Source organism: Bubalus kerabau, chromosome X (genome assembly GCF_029407905.1).
Source record: "Bubalus kerabau isolate K-KA32 ecotype Philippines breed swamp buffalo chromosome X, PCC_UOA_SB_1v2, whole genome shotgun sequence".
In the NCBI taxonomy this organism is placed as follows: domain Eukaryota; kingdom Metazoa; phylum Chordata; class Mammalia; order Artiodactyla; family Bovidae; genus Bubalus; species Bubalus kerabau.
The window spans coordinates 108,498,668-108,516,985 of NC_073647.1; positions in this window are offsets into that span (position 1 = coordinate 108,498,668).

Below are 18,318 nucleotides of genomic sequence, written 5' to 3' on the forward strand. Positions count from 1 at the left end.
ACAGTGACTTAGATCTGTCCTGCCACCTCTGGATGTGTCTTTTGGCTTACGGATTGGGGATTAAGGTTTACTTGAATTTAATTTGTCATCTTGGACCCAAGTGATTTTAATAGGTTTACGTTATGCCCTTGTGCTATGTCATTCTTTCAAAGGTTGTGCCCTGCCCCCTTCCCTCCTGTTTCATGCTCCTTTCCTCAGCCCCATCCAGGCCCACAATGTTGCCTCTACAATCTGGAGGGACAACTAGAAAATAGCTAGCCCTTGGGAGGGAAATACTGTATAATACCCAATCCCTCTAGATATTCAGGCCTTCATCTTCCATGTTTCCTACAACATGTGCAACATCAACATCTCTCAGTGAACCCACTAGGGTGGGCAACAGTCACAAAATGCCTACTAGAAGTCCATCGGTTGACATCCCTTCAAAGGCAATTGGGCTTCCAGGGATAATGTTTGCCACTTTGGGAGTTAGCCCTGCAGGCCGTTTGTGCCCAAACCCTTACCACCCTTCTCCTAAAGTTACAAACATACCCCTGGATCAAATCTCCACTCCACTTTTATGGAACATCTGGTCTGTTGCCTCTTAACAAATTTGTTCTTAAGCCAATTACTAACTACTACAATCAGGACCCTGACCCCTTGTAGGCAACATTGCTCCACCCAGCCTATTAAAATATCTTAATGTCCCTAACAGGGCCAGATAACTCATTCCTTTGTCACTACTTTTGTTATTACCTAAAGTGGGTCTATGACAATGAAATGTTTACCATAGGAGATACCCTAACCTGCTCTTAAGGAGAACTAGGGAAAGAAATCAGTGACTTACAATCCCTTAGAGCAGTAAGAAGATAAGTCTTACGACTGTTACACTGTTTCCCAGTCTCAGGACACAGGCTTGGATTGCTTTATATCATGATATCTTTTCCCATCTATGGTGGACAAACCAGCAATGAGTTAAGATTACAACCCCTTAATCCTACCCAGCACTGGTCATGCTGGAGACCTTGGGGATGCCCAACTCCAGTCCGGGGGTCCCAGGAGGTCAACCTGCCTTGACCCGCCTAGGAATCTGGTCCTCGAAAGATTGTCATGCTTCAACCTGCTCGGGGATCCGCCAGTCCCGGAGTCCCAGGAGGCCGTCACTCCTCGACCTGCCCAGGCATTCAATCTCTAGGAGGCTGTCACACCTCAGCCTGCCTGGGGATCTGTACCCTGACCCGGGGATGCCTGGCTCTCAGGTTGCAACAGTACTGGGTAGGATAAGCTTCAAAAACACTCACCCTTAAGGAAGTCCACCCATGGAAATTGAAGGCCTATTAGTTTCTTTTCTTTTTCTTTTCCTCCCTGTCATGACTGTCTTTCAGATGGGAAATAACCAATCCACTTCCCGACAGATGCCCTTGAGATGCATCCTTGATAACTGGAACCTGTTTGATCCTCTAACTCTAAGAAGTCGCTTAAAATTCTTTTGTGCCACTGCGTGGCCGCAGTATCCACTGGGGGATGAGGAACACTGGCCTGAGGATGGGAGTTTAAATTACAATACCATCCGGCAACTAGAATTATTCTGCAAAAGACAAGGGAAATGAACAGAGATCCCCTATGTCCAAATTTACTTCTGACTAAGAGATATGAAGGAACTCTGTTTTAAGTATGGGATTGTTGTACACCCTAAAAGTGAGCCTACTAGGCAAATGGTGTTAGTCACAGGCAACCAAGAGAAGTAAACCCCCTGTAAAGGCTCACCTCTCATTCCCCCAAAGAGACTGGAGCCTTCCACAGCTCCCGAGTTGCCTGGTGCTCCTTCCTTGTATCCAAACGTGCCCCCATATCCAGCAGCACCCCCTCCACAAAAGCCAGCTCGAGTATGTCCCTTAGTTGAAACTGGAGGAGAATTCGGACCAACGCGGGTCCATAAGCCCTTCTCCCTCTTAGAACTAAGACAGATCAAACAAGACCTGGGAAGCTATACAGATGACCCAGGCAAACATATAGATACATTCCAACATATTGCCTTGGCCTTTGACTTGACGTGGAAGGACATCATGGTCATATTTAGTCAAACTTTATCTGATCCTGAACATACTAGGGTCTTAAAGGAAGCCTGAAGGTATGCAACAGGGCTTTACATGTCAAGTGATAGATACCCAGTAGGGGAAACTGCAGTCCCTTCCTCCGATCCTAATTGGAATTATAATGACCCTGAGCACATCTGGGAAAGAGATCATTTTCTAATCTGTGTGAAGGCAGGAATGAAAGCAGCCCAACAAAAAGTAATTAGCTATGCCTGGGTCTCAGCAATAACTCAGGAGCCCAATGAGAACCCAATTGCTTTTCTGGAAAGGCTAAAAGAGGCCCTCCAAAAGTTTACCAATCTGGACTTAGACTCTTACGAGGGGCAGGTGATTTTAAAGGACAAATTCCTGTCCCAGTGTGCATCAGATATCAGAATTAAGTTACAACAGCTACAGCAGCAGGACCCTGCTTCCTTTTTAGATGAGATGGTCCAGACAGCCACCAATATCTTTTATAACAGAGAACAGGAGAAGGAGGCCAAGGCCCAGGAGAGGGAGAGAAGGAAAGAGACAAGGCATGCCCAGATGCTGGCCACCCTCCAGGAAAGCCCTATGGCAAACCCCGAGTCCTTGAAGGACAAGGCACGAGGCAAATGCCTAATCTGTAGACAGGTGGGGCATTGGGCCAAAGAGTGTCCAAACCATGACAAGTCTCCTAGAACGGCTTGCTACAAATGCCATCAACTGGGACATTGGGCGGCACTCTGCCCTGGGGACCCAAGAGCCTCAAATCAAGCGCCAAGCCTACCCTCACGATGCTTCAAGAGGACTGAAGCAGCCCGCTCCAGCCAGCCCACCTGTCACAGATAACCATCATGGGGCTGGAGCCAAGGGTGCAACTGGATGTGACAGGTAGGTCCGAGAATTTCTTGGTTGACACAGGGGCTACCTACTCTGTCTTGATCTCCTACTCCAGAGCCTTCTCCTCCCAAACCTGTACCATTTTGGGTGCTACAGGAAAAACAACTACTAAAAGATTCACCCAAGCACTTCTTTGTTGCTGGGATGGACAAATATTTTCCCACCAGTTTCTGGTGGTCCCTGAGTGTCCTACTCCCTTATTGGGAAGAGATATACTCACTAAACTGGGGACCACCCTTATGATGGGAAGCTTTTCAGCCCCTAGGGCTCTACAACTTCTGGTTACTACTGAAGAACCCATTACACCTTCTCCAATAGAGAGGGACCAAAAACTATGGGAGGACAAAATTAACCCCTAGGTGTGGGACCAAAAAATTCCTGGACGAGCCCACCAAGCTGAACTGGTCATCATTGTCCTCCGAGATCCCACTCGGTTTCCTAACCAGAAACAATATCCCCTCAAAAGAGAGGCTCGGGAGAGAGTACAGCCTTTAATAAGTAAATTCCTTGTTTGTGGGCTATTGGTCCCCACCAATTCGCCATGTAACACCCCAATCCTCTCAGTAAAGAAAAAGGATGGAACCTGGAGAATGGTTCAAGATCTCTGGATCATAAATGAAGCTGTAGTCCCCCTCCATCCCACAGTACCCAATCCCTATGTAATCTTGGGAGGAATCCCACCCAGTGCCAAGTGGTTTACAGTCTTGGATCTCAAAGATGCATTTTTTTTTTGCATACCACTGGCTAAGAGGATCCCAATATCTTTTTGCCTTTGAGTGGGAGCCCCCAGGAAAAAAAAACACCAACAGATGACTTGGACAGTATTACCTCAGGGGTTCAGAGATAGCCCTCACTTGTTTGGACAGGCTCTTGGTTGGGATCTCCTAGATCTCAACCTGGGACCTAATGGGAAAATATTATAATATGTAGATGACCTACTAATCTGCTCTCCAGATGAAAAAAATGCCCAACAATATGCAATTCAGGTTCTAAACTTTTTGGCAGAAAGGGGATATAAAGTCTCCCGTGCTAAGGCACAGATGGTCGAGACAAAGATCAAAGGTCACTTACCTTTACCTGGGAGTTCAGATTACACACGGGCCCAGGAGGCTGTCCTCTGATCAGGTACAAGAAATCCTCCAGTTGCCCTCCCCCATGACTCAAAAACAATTGCGAGCTTTCCTGGGGTTAACTGGGTATTGTAGAATCTGGATACCCAACTGTGGTCTATTTTACCCAGCCCTTATATGAAAGCTTAAAGGGACGGTATGATTCAATCCCACCAATATGGGGAACTCCTCAAAAGAAGGCAGAGGCTACATTACAACAGGCCTTAACTCAGGCACCTGCCTTGAGGTTGCCAGACCCAGAAAAAGCATTCCAACTTTATGTTCATGAAAGAGAAGGAATAGCCTTGGGAATGTTAACTCAAAGGTTGCGATCTGAGCCCCAGCCTGTAGCTTACTTATCCAAGAGGCTCGATCCAACGGCCCAAGCCTGGCCCTCCTGCCTTCAAAATCTTGCAGCTATTGCAATCATGATAGAAGATGCTTTAAAACTCTCCTTTGGGGACAAACTAACTATTTTTACTAGCCACCAAGTAAAACAACTCCTAAACGGGAGAGGCCATTTAAGGATGTCTGATTAAAGAATCCTCAGATATCAAGTAATGCTGATGGAAAATCCAGGCCTCACTATATCCCCTTGTGAGGTTCTTAACCCAGCCACCCTCCTGCCTACCCCCGAGGGCTCTCTCCCCTTTCACTCTTGTCTAGAAACCTTGGGCCACTGGACAAAACCCCGAGAGGGATTGTCGGAAGATCCTCTGACCAATCCTGAGGAAATCTGGTACACTGATAGAAGCAGCTTTGTCTTAGATGGAAAAAGAAGAGCTGGATAGGCAGTAGTCTCCAATTTTGAGATCATAGAGGCTAAGCCTCTTCCACCAGGTACTTCAGCCCAATTAGCTGAGCTCATAGCCCTGACTTGAGCTTTAGAGCTCAGAAAAGGAAAAAGAATAGCCATTTACACTGACTCCAAGTATGGCTTTCTGGTGTTACATGCACATGCTGCTATTTGGAAAGAAAGGGGCCACTTGACCACCCGAGGGTCCCCAATCAAATGTGGTGATCAAATTATTAGACTCTTGGAGGCAGTCCATCTGCCCACTGAGGTTTCAGTCTCCCACTGTAAAGGACACCAAAAAGGGAGCACAGAAGTGGCACCGAGGGAACCAAGCAGCTGATCAGGCAGTTAAGAGAGCAGCATTACAGAACAATGACTTAATAGGGATTGCCATCCTAGTTCCACAGACTAATTTGCTAGAAACTCCTTCATATACTGAAGGTGAGACTCTTAAAGCTAAGAGTGAGGACTTTCAAGAAGATCATATTGGGTGGTTCCAAAAGGAGGGACTCCTTTTTCTGCCTGGGAACCTCCAATAGAAGTTGGTTAACTCCGTATATGCCACCACTCATTTAGGGGAGAAGGCCCTCCAAAGATTACTAGGAAGGTCCTTCAGAGGAACAGGCCTCCAAACAACTATAAGGCAAGTGGTCTCCTCTTATCCCACTTGCCAATTAAACAACCCCCAAGGAGCTCAAAGACCCCAGCTGGCCCAGCCCATCCAATAACATGGGACCTACCCAAGAGAGGACTGGCAGAAGGACTTCACCCAGATGTCAGTTTCTCAAAGGTATAAATACCTATTAGTCTTGATAGATATATTCACAGGATTGATTGAAGGCTTTCCTACCCTGACTGAGAAGGCTGAAGTGAAGTTGCTCAGTCGTGTCTGACTCTTTGCGACCCCATGGACTGTAGCCTACCAGGCTCCTACCTCCATGTGATTCTCCAGGCAAGAATACTGGAGTCGGTTGCCATTTCCTCCTCCAGGGGATCTTCCCAACCCAGGGATCGAACCCAGGTCTCCTGCATTGCAGGCAAATGCTTTAATCAGGATTTGGTCTGCCCAGGTCATTACAAAGTGACAATGAGACATCATTTACTTCTAAGGTCACCCAAGGGGTCTCTAAAGCATTGGGAATTACTTATTATCTCCATTGTGCCTGGAGACCTCAGTCTTCAGGAAAAGTAGAAAGAGCCAACCAATTCTTAAAATCAGCACTAAAAAATATAACCCAGGAGACCTCCCTGGGATGGAAGAAGGCTTTACCATTAGCTCTCCTCAGCACCCGTATTGCCCCTAAGGAACAGGTTGGTCTTAGTCCTTATGAGATGTTATATGGGAGACCTTTTGTTTATGTCAATGACCTCTTCCTAGATCCAGAGATTCAGACCCTCCAGTCTTATACCATGGCCATTGGGCAATTCCAACAGGATATATGCTTGTGGGGTATGAACCAGGACCCAAAAGATTGTAAGGAGTCACCACTATGTGCTCCAGGGACTCAAGTCCTAATTAAAGTCTGGAAAGATGGGTCCCCAAAGGCTCAACTCCAGCCCACATGGAAGGACCCCTACCCTGTAATACTTTGTACTCTGACAGCAGTCAAGGTACCAGGACATGAGTCAAGCCACGGAAGAAAACACAAGATGACACTCAATACACCTGTGAGCCCCTACGAGATCTCAGATACCTATTCAGGACTAAAAATGAGTGCCATGAGGAATTAAGGGGTGTTTCAGTAAGATTTTATAGGAAAAATCCCTTTTATTGAAGTTGAACTTTGGGTGAGTGTTTTGCAGGAGGGTCTCAGAAAGTGGGAGTTTGGTCTAGTTTTCATGCCATCAGGAAGAGGGGATTATTTTGTAATTGGGTATGCCAATAAATTTTATCTATTGGGAGGAGAGAATAGCATAAAGCTAAAGCTATAATTGATAAAGAAGTAGAAGTCACTCATTTTGGCAAAGAGGGGAGTGTTTGGTACTTTGTAAGAGGAACCAGAGATCAAATTGCCAACATCTGCTGGATCATTGAAAAAGGAAGAGAGTTCCAGAAAAACATCTATTTCTGCTTTATTGACTATGCCAAAGCCTTTGACTGTGTGGATCACAATAAACTGTGGAAAATTCTGAAAGAGATGGGAATACCAGACCACCTGACCTACCTCTTGAGAAACCTATATGCAGGTTAGGAAGCAACAGTTAGAACTGGACATGGAACAACAGACTGGTTCCAAATAGGAAAAGGAGTACATCAAGGCTGTATATTGTCACCCTGCTTATTTAACTTGTATGCAGAGTACATCATGAGAAACACTGGGCTGGAAGAAGCACAAGCTGGAATCAAGATTTCCGGGAGAAATGTATCAATAACCTCAGATATGCAGATGACACCACCCTTAAGGCAGAAAGTGAAGAGGAACTAAAAAGCCTCTTGATGAAAGTGAAAGAGGAGAGTGAAAAAGTTGGCTTAAAGCTCAACATTCAGAAAACTAAGATCATGGCATCCGGTCCCATCACTTTATGGGAAATAGATGGGGAAACAGTGGAAACAGTGGCAGATTTTATTTTTGGGGGGCTCCAAAATCAGGCAGATGGTGATTGCAGCCATGAAATTAAAAGATGCTTACTCCTTGGAAGGAAAGTTATGACCAACCTAGATAGCATATTCAAAAGCAGAGACATTACTTTGCCAACAAAGGTTCGTCTAGTCAAGGCTATGGTTTTTCCTGTGGTCATGTATGGATGTGAGAGTTGGACTGTGAAGAAAGCTGAGCGCCGAAGAATTGGTGCTTTTGGACTGTGGTGTTGGAGAAGACTCTTGAGAGTCCTTTGGACTGCAAGGAGGTCCAACCAGTCCATCCTAAAGGAGATCAGTCCTGAGTGTTCATTGGAAGGACTGATGCTAAAGCTGAAACTCCAGTACTTTGGCCACCTCATGTGAAGAGTTGACTCATTGGAAAAGACTCTGATGCTGGGAGGGATTGGGGGCAGGAGGAGAAGGGGACGACAGAGGATGAGATGGCTGGATGGCATCACTGACTCGATGGACATGAGTTTGGGTGGACTCCGGGAGTTGGTGATGGACAGGGAGGCCTGGTGTGCTGCAATTCATGGGGTCTTAAAGAGTCAGACACGACTGAGTGACTGAACTGAACTGAACTGAAGTGGCAGTGCTTGCATGCATGCATGCATGCATGCTAAGTCGCTTCAGTTGCGTCTGACTCTTTGCAACCCCATGGACTGTAGCCCACCAGGCTCTTCTGTCATAGGATTCTCCAGACAAGAATACTGGAGTGGGTTGCCATGCCCTCCTCCAAGGAATCTTCCCAACCCAGGGAACGAACTCTAGACTCTTATGTCTCCTGCATTGGCAGGGGACTTCTTTACTACTAGTGCCTCCTGTGAAGACCAAGTGGCAGTGTTTAGACAAAATTATGAAGTGACCATGCTTTGTCTCAATTTGTTATGATCTTAGAGTAAATTTGTCTGAGGTTGGTATTCTGTGTTTATATCTAAATAGGAAAATCATGTGGCCTAGCAGTGAGTGCTGGGGTAGCTTCTGAATGTCAGGAGCTGTTCTTTTTTTCTTTCTCAAAGTTTTGCCTTTATTTGTAAGTAACTCATAAGTCTGAAGTTGGATTTTGTAGATGGTATAGTTTAAGTCTCTGGTTTCATTTTTTTTTCTTATATATAATCAATTGTTCTACTATCATTTGCTGCCAAATCTCTCATCTTTAACCCCCTGCTTTGAGAGCTTTTAGTAAATGTTTTTATTAGTTGATTGAGAGTGTGATATGTTAGGGATATATTCTCTTTAAGCAAATTTTTGTGGGCTCATGTGATGTTTTTCAGAGAAGAAAAGGTTTTACTTGATTCTCTGAGGAATTCTATGGATGTAAACTCTTCATACTTTTGAGTTTATCTTAGAGAGAATCTCTGGAAGAAATAAATGCCAGAATCTACTGAGGTTAGTTAATTGGAAGGTGTTTAGAGAGGAGAAATGAAAGCAGCAGAATAGTTTATTTACATAGACATTTGGTACCATAATAGATGTTTGTGTAGTACTTTTAACTAATGAAGGACTAAATAGGGACAGAAAATCACAGAAAGGGTTATAATATGAGTAGTTTCCTGATAGATATAGGTCAAATATAAGTAAAGCCTTTGTGATCTCAATCGCATAGGAAGTAGTCAGTATTCACATAAGATGCTTAAAATTAAGACGAAATAAAACCAGTAGCTCAATACATATAGGTTGTTGTTGTTTTTAATGAACATAAAGGGACCTTAGAGATGAGGTAAAAACTGGAACCTAGTGAGGTATAGTAACTTCTCTGGGAAAAATTGGTTACTAAAACTAAATCTCTAGATTTAGTATAATATTGTATATAATATTGTATGATTACGAGTTACCACTTATATATCACTTGCTATGTGATAAGTGTTTCACTTATATTACTGTGTTTAATCCTTACAGCAGCCCTGTGAAAATTAGATACTCATTATCATCACTGTTTTACTAATGGAGAAAGAAAAGCTCAGAGAAATGGAGTGGCTTGCCCAGGGTCACACAGCTGGTAAATGTCAGGAGTCAGAATCAAATCTAGGCTTTCTCTCTCCAAAACCTAAGCTATGGATCACAGAACACTGTGGCTACCTTAGTGGTAGAAAAAGCAGACACTTTTGAATCAGAATAGCAGAGTTCAAATTCTGATCTTTCTACATAATAGTGTAGAACCATGATCTATTTTTTCCATATGGAAAACCCGAACTTTTAGCCAATCCAGTACTTACCCTCTCTGAGCCTGTTTTCATGCCTGTGAAATGAGAATCGTACTTGACCACTTGATCGTACTTGCTGTGAAATGCCTGGTTGTTCTGAGGAGACAATTAAAAAAAAAATGATGGTTCTGATTGTTTCTTCCTTCACTTTGCTTCCCAGCTCAGTTCTCGTTTCATTGCACTCTGCTGCCTCCTACTTGATGTCACATTACACTCAGCAACTAATGAGTTTATTTCTTGCCCTTCAAATTTCAGTGGCCCCTGTGAATGTATGTATAAGATATCATGATTTCACCCATCCTTAATTTGCTGTAGGTTGCCATTGAGATAGGCTTGAACTTATTCCATGTCCCTGAATTTCTAGGAATCTTTTATTTTAATTTGTTTATTTTTTAGGTGGCTATTCAGGGCATCTGTAGCAGAAGCAGGACTGGAAGGAAACCTGGTCTCCAGGATCCCAATACAGAGATTTCTCTGAAAGGTGAAATGAAATAGATCTATCATTTTATTAGCATTTATTAGGTGCCAGACACTATTCTATGTCATACAGATTAATTTTTATATATCTCACAACAACATATCGTCACTTCAGAAGTGAGGAAATTGAGGCACAAAGAAGGAAAATTATTTGCCCAAGGTCACATTACTAGTAAGTGATTAAGTCAGAACTAGAACTATGCAGTCTGACTCTAAAGTCTATCCTCTTAACATGTATGGTATTTTACACTTCCTCCTAAGAAGAAACAAAGATCTTGGTTAATATGCACTGAACTCAGATGGTGTCAAGTGGGATTTTGAACCTGATGTCACATTCCTTTCTCTCTTCAAAAAGAGAGTTGTGAGTTTTCTCACAAAAAAAAAGTTTTCTCTTCAAAAAGTGGTGAGTTGGTCCCCACCCATCCAGTGAAATTGCACTTGGCATGGTCAGTGGTGAACTCTAGGTTGCCAATTGCAATATTTTTTTATCCTCATTTTACTCAACAACTTACCAACTGTTACGGACTGAATGTTTGTGTCACCCTAAAATTCATATGTTGAAATTCAAACTCCCAGTGTAATAGTATTAGGAGGTGGGGCCTATGGGGTGATTAGGTCATGAGGGCAGTGTCCTCATGAATGTGATTGGAGCATTTCCTTTATAAAAAGAAATCCCAGAGAACTCTTTTGCCCTCTCTTGCTTTCTCTGCCATGTAAGGATATAAAGAGAAAATGGTTGTCTGCAGCCTGGAAGAGGATTCTCACCAGAACCATGTTGGCATCCTAATCTTGGACTTCTGCCTCCAGAACTGTGAGAAACCAATTTCTGTTGTTTATAAACCAGGCAGTGTATGGTATTCTTTTTTTAATTAAAAAAAAATAATATTATTATTATTTTGGCTGCACTGCATGGCATGTGGGACCTTAGTTCACCGGCCAAGAATCAAACCCATGCCCCCTGCAGTGGAAATGTGGAGTCTTAACCCACTGGACCACAAGAGAAATACTATGGTATTCTATTATAGTAGCCTGAGGTGATTGAGACACCAACATTCAATAGAGTTAAGCATTCCATTCTTATAATGATTTCTTCTCTTAGTCTTCATAACATAGAAACCTCATGGTGTTCCTTTTATCTCCCTGACTGCTTATTCATTGCTCCTTCAACTGACTCCAGCTTTTACTTTCTTTCCAGCCTCCAAATTTTGCAATGTTTAGGGCTCAATCTTCAGACATTTTTCTAGATAATTTAATCCAGTTCTCACAATTTCAGTTCAGTTCAGTCGCTCAGTCGTGTCCGACTCTTTGCAACCTCATGGACTGCACCATGCCAGGCTTCCCTGTCCATCACTAACTCTCAGAGTTTACTCAAACTCATGTCCATTGAGTCAGTGATGCCATTTAATTTAATTACTCCCAAATAGACATCCCCAGCCTTGATTTATATCCTGAACACTTGTATACTCAACTGCCTACTTGAACTTTCCACTTGGATACCTTATAGGTATGTTCAGAATAAAATCTTCCTACCAGCACAAACCTGCTTCTCCTGTAATCTTCCCCTTCTCAGTTAATGACAACTCCATCTTTCCAGTTGCTTAGACTAAAAACCTAAGAGACATTCTGGAAAATCCCATGGATAGAGGAATCTGGCAGACTACGGCTCATGGGGTCTCAAAGAGGTGGACATGACTGAGCACACACATGCACACACACAGTCTTGATAGCTCCCTTCTCATCATACTTTACATCAAATCCATCATTAAGTCCTCTCAGTCCCATATCAAAAATATATCTGTCCACTTCTCACCATCTACACTGAGATATCTTGGGAATCATTGGCAAGACGAGTAAGAGAAGGAGCATTTGTACCTTCTCTAATCAGGGAACAGTACATTTTTGTACCTATGACAAATGAGCAGAGGGTGAGGAGTGAAGAGCATCACAGTGTCTTGCTGCTATTGATCAAAATTGAAGTCCACGGTTTGATGGGCTCACTATTAGCTTTTTATTCATTTGCTCAAAGGAAGATTAAAAAAATCTCCTTAGGAGCATCACATCTTGTCTTCTAAGGGGTTGAAGAGTGTTCTTATATATTTGTATATTTACAGATGTTCTCCCCCTTGCAGTTTCCTCTTCATACTTGTCTATCTAGCTGACTATTAATTCCTCCTTTATGTCTTAGTCCAAATATATCTTTCCACTCTATTGGTTAATAATTAATTAAATGGTACCAATAGACCAGGCTATGGCCTTAGGTGTTAGAAAGATAAAGATGAATGAAACTCTGTGCGTTCTAAGGTAATGACACAGGTTGGTATCAGAGAAAGAAACATAAAGTAACAGGTGCAACAAGACATCTGAATGGATTTCAATAAGTTCTGTGACAGAGATCTGAATGGATCTCAATAAGAGTATGTCCAGTTATACCTGAAGGCATCAGATGAATCTGGAAAAATTAATAGGTGCTTATCAGGTACTAAGAGAAGCAAGACAAATGATACAAATATGTGAAACAACTTGCTGAATTCAAGAATGTCAAGCCGTTCAAAATTGTTACATTAGGGTGGCAGTTTGGGTGGTTTGAGAGATCAATCTGGTGAGGTCTGCAGTGGCTATATCATGAAGAAATGTGAGTGCTAAGTTAAAGAACTTGAGTTTTATCCTGTGGGTGTGTGTGCTAAGTCGCATCATGTCTGACTCTTTGCAACCCCATGGCCAGGCCCCTCTGTCCATGGGATTTCCCAGGCAATAATACTGGAATAGGCTGCCATTTCCTTCTCCGGAGGATCTTCCCAACTGAGAAATTGAATCTGTGTCTCTTGCAACTCTTGCACTGGCAGGCAGATTCTTTACCACTGTGCCACCTGGGAAGCCCTGGAGAGTCATTAAAGTTTTAACCAAGGGGGCTATCTGATTAAATTTCCCTGTTACAAAGATTCAGTTGTACCAGTGGATTTCTGGAACTGGCTCATACCAACTACCACAGGAAACAATTCTTGCAATTTCAGGAATTTTGCAAGCCAACTGACATCTTAGTAGCTTGAACTCAGTTATATTTATATCATGGAAATCAGAAAATGTTACAAATCAGAGCTTTTTTCTTACAGAGCCTCTTGTTAAACATTTACCAGGACACAAATGGCAGTGGCCATTTTGGCAAGTGGACTGGAGAAGGAAAATATGAGTGAGAGAAGCAAATGTAATAATCAAGAAGAGAGATATTGAGACCAGAGTTAGGGAGAATGTTAAGGGAATGGAGAAAAAGGGACTGATTTGATACACCTTTAGTTGCAGGGTCAGCAGGCTTTAATTGGAAGAGTTGAGCAGGGAGCAAGAGAGACAATGACAATGTTCCTGGCTTAGGTCATTGTGTGGATGGTAATGTCACCAGTTAGGGAAGGAAACATAGTAGAAGAAGCAAGTTTGGGTAAGAAGATGGTGAGTTCCGTGAGACTTGTTGAGTTTGAAGTATTTATGGAATATCACAGAGAGACGTCCAATAAGGAATTGGAGAAGTGGGTCTGGAACTCAGGGAAGAAACTTGGGCTGAAAATGAAGACTGCACAACATCTGCATGAACAGCCATGACACACTGCCTTTGTTTGATTCATTGACTTCTTTACGAATCTCATGGCAGCTTTGGACTTTAGGAAAATACACATTAACCCTATGTTTTATGTATTTGATTGCATTGAGAATAGCAAATAAAATTAATCTGTTCAAATAATTATCTCTGTCACTGTCATTTGTTAACCAAAAAAGGGTCAGTATCTTTGGAGGGGAGGGGGAAGTAAAATGAAAAGAAAATATCAAAATAAAAGCAGATATAAAAAATTCTTCAATACTACTCAAAAATAAATTTAAACTAATGATGTATAAAAAGAATTATAACCATAACCCAGTGGAATTTATTCCAGTTATGCAAGACTGGTTCAATATAAGGAAATCAGTATTATCCTTCATATCAACAAACTAAAGAAGAAAAATCATGTGATCAAAGCAATTGACACAGAAAAAGCATTTGACAATATCCAGCATGTATTCATGAAGAAACCCTCAGTAAGTTAGGAATAGAGGGGAATTGTCTCAACTTGATAAGGAGTGCCGACCAAAAAGATCTATTTTACAGATGACATAATTGCCTATGTGGAAAACCACAAAAAATCATTAAAAAAAACTCAACAACCTAGAACTAACAGGTGAGTTCAGCAAGGTTGCAGGATACAACAGAAATAAATAATTTCTATACATTAACAATGATCATGCAGAAATTGATATTAAAACAAACACCACTTACAGGAATTTCTAAGAAAATGAAATAGTTATGGATACACTTAATAAGATGTGCAAGGTTTGTATGCCAGAAATTATAAGATATTAATGAAATAACTCAAAGAATACCTAAATAAAAAAGGAAAAACATACCATGTTCATGGATTGGAAGATCCAACATGGTATAGATGTCGATCTCCCTAAATTAATTTATAGGATTAATGCAATTCCTATCAAACGCCTAGCAACATTTTTGTAGACAAAAACAACCTTACATTAAAGTGTTAGTCACTCAGTCATGTCCGACTCTTTGCAACCACATGAACTGTAGCCCTCCAGGCTCTCTGTCCATGGGATTCTACAGGCAAGAACACTGGAGTGGGTAACTATTCCTTTCTCCAGGGGATCTTCTCTACCCAGGGATCTAACCTGGGTCTCCTGCCTTGCAGGTGGATTCTTTACTGTCTGAGCCACCAGGGAAGCCCAGCAAAAAAGACAACCTATGGACTGGGAGAGAATGTTTGGAAAAGATGTGACCAATAAGGGATTAACTAAAAAAATATACAAACAGTTCATACAACTCAATTACAAAAAAACAAACAACTCAGTCAAAAAAGGGGCAAAAGACCTAAATAGACATGGCCAACTAGCAAATGAAAAGACACTCAACATCTCTAATTATCAGAGAAATGCAAACCAAAACTACAATAACATGACTTCCAGTTCAAGATGGCAAAGTAGAAGGATGAGAGCTCATCTCCTGCAAGAACACCAAAATCACAACTAGCTGTTGAACAACCATCAACAGGAGGATGCTGGAACCTACCAAAAAATGATAGGCGTCCAAAGACAGAGAAGAAGCTGCAGCAAGACAGTAGGAGGGACACAAACATGATAAATAAAATCCCATACCTGTGATCCACAAACTGGAGAACAATAATTCCAAAGAAGTTCTCCCACTGTTGTGAAGGTTCAGAACCCCACGTCAGGCTTCCCAGCCTGGGGACCTGACAAAAGAACTGGGAATCCCCAGGGAATCTGACCTTGAAGGTGAGGGAGGTTTGATTACAAGACTTCCACAGGACTTCCACAGGGGAAACAGACTCCAGCCTTGGAGGGCACAAACAAAACCTTGTTCACACCTAGACTCCGAGGAAAGGAGCAGTGACTCCATAGGAAACTGAACCAAAACTACCTGCTACTGTTGGAGTGTCTCCTGTGGAGGCGTGGGTGGGAAGAGGCTCACCACAGGGACAGGGCAACTGGCAGCAGCTGTCTGGAAAAGTCACCTTTTGTGTAAACCCTCTTGGTGTGTGTGCTAGTCGCTTAGTTGTATCCAACTCTTTGAGACCCCATTGACTGTAGCCTGCCAGACTTTTCTGTCTATGGGATTTCCCAGGCAAGAATACTGGAGTGGGTTGCTATTCCCTTCTCTAGGTGATATTCCTGATCCAGATCGAACCTGGGTGTCCCGCATTACCATCTGAGCCACCAGGGAAGCCCGAACCCTCTTGGAGGTCGCCATTAACCTGACCATAGAGTCCATACACCTAAGGGCTGGGTTGTTCAGTTTGGTCGTTCAGTCGTGTCCAACTCTTTGTGACCCCATGAATCCCAGCACGCCAGGCCTCCCTGTCCATCACCAACTCCCGGAGTTCACTCATACTCACGTTCATCGAGTCGGTGATGCCATCCAGCCATCTCATCCTCTTTAGTCCCCTTTTCCTTCTGCCCCCAATCCCTCCTACCCTCAGAGGCTTTTCCAATGAGTCAACTCTTCGCATGAGGTGGCCAAAGTACTGGAGTTTCAGCTTTAGCATCATTCCTTCCAAAAACACTCAGGACTGATCTCCTTTAGAATGGACTGGTTGGATCTCATTGCAGTCGAAGGGATGCTCAAGAGTCTTCTCCAACACTACAGTTCAAAAGCATCAATTCTTTGGCGCTCAGCTTTCTTCACAGTCCGACTCTCGCATCCATACATAACCACTGGAAAAACCATAGCCTTGACTAGATGAACCTTTGTTGGCAAAGTAAATGCTTTTGAATATGCTATCTAGGTTGGTCATAACTTTCCTTCCAAGGAGTAAGTGTCTTTTAATTTCATGGCTGCAATAACCATCTGCAGTGATTTTGGAGCCCCCCAAAATAAAGTCTGACACTGTTTCCACTGTTGCCCCATCTATTTCCCATGAAGTGATGGGACCAGATGCCATGATCTTAGTTTTCTGAATGTTGAGCTTTAAGCCAACTTTTTCACTCTCCTCTTTCACTATCATCAAGAGGCTTTTTAGTTCCTCTTCACTTTCTGCCTTAAGGGTGGTGTCATCTGCATATCTGAGGTTATTGATATTTCTCCCAGCAATCTTGATTCCAGCTTGTGCTTCTTCCAGCCCAGCGTTTCTCATGATGTACTCTGCATGTAAGTTAAATAAGGAGGGTGACAATATACAGCCTTGCTAAATTACTAAGTCACTTCAGTCATGTCCGACTCTGTGCGACCCCATAGACGGCAGCCCACCAGGCTCCCCCGTCCCTGGGATTCTCCAGGCAAGAACACTGGAGTGGGTTGCCATTTCCTTCTCCAATGCATGAAAGTGAAAGGTGAAAGTGAAGTCGCTCAGTCGTGCCTGACTCTTTGCGACCCCATGGACTGTAGCCCACCAGGCTCCTCCGTCCATGGGGTTCTCCAGGCAAGAGTACTGGAGTGGGGTGTCATTGCCTTCTCTGATATACAGCCTTAACGTACTCCTTTTCCTATCTGGAACCAGTCTGTTGTTCCATGTCCAGTTCTAACTGTTGCTTCCTGACCTGCATATAGGTTTCTCAAGAGGCAGGTCAGGTGGTCTGGTATTCCCATCTCTTTCAGAATTTTCCACAGTTTATTGTGATCCACATAGTCAAAGGCTTTGGCATAGTCAATAAAGCAGAAATAGATGTTTTCCTGGAACTCTCTTCCTTTTTCGATGATCCAGCAGATGTTGGAAATTTGGTCTCTGGTTCTTCTGCCTTTTCTAAAACCAGCTTGAACATCTGGAAGTTCATGGCTCACGTATTGCTGAGGCCTGGCTTGGAGAATTTTGAGCATTACTTTACTAGCGTGTGAGATGAGTGCAATTGTGCGGTAGTTTGAGCATTCTTTGGCATTGCCTTTCTTTGGGATTGGAGTGAAAACTGACCTTTTCCAGTCCGTGGCCACTGCTGAGTTTTCCAAATTTGCTGGCATATTGAGTGCAGCACTTTCACAGCATCATCTTTCAGGATTTGGAATAGCTCAACTGGAATTCCATCACCTACACTAGCTTTGTTGGTAGTGATGCTTTCTAAGGCCCACTTGACTTCACATTCCAGGATGTATGGCTCTAGGTCAGTGATCACATCATCGTGATTATCTTGATCGTGAAGCTCTTTTTTGTACAGTTCTTCTGTGTATTCTTGCCACCTCTTCTTAATATCTTCTGCTTCTGTTTGGTCCGTACCATTTCTGTCCTTTATCGAGCCCATCTTTGCATGAAATGTTCCCTTGGTATCTCTTATTTTCTTGAAGAGATCTCTAGTCCTTCCCATTCTGTTGTTTTCCTCTATTTCTTTGCATTGATCACCGAGGAAGGCTTTCTTATCTCTCCTTGCTATTCTTTGGAACTCTGCATTCAGATGCTTATATCTTTCCTTTTCTCCTTTGCTTTTTGCTTCTCTTCTTTTCACAGCTATTTGTAAGGCCTCCTCAGACAGCCATTTTGCTTTTTTTGCATTTCTTTTCCCTGGGGATGGTCTTGATCCCTGTCTCCTGTACAATGTCATGAACCTCCGTCCATAGTTCCTCAGGCACTCTATCTATCAGATCTAGGCCCTTAAATCTATTTCTCACTTCCACTGTATAATCATAAGGGATTTAATTTAGGTCATACCGGAATGGTTTAGTGGTTTTCCCTACTTTCTT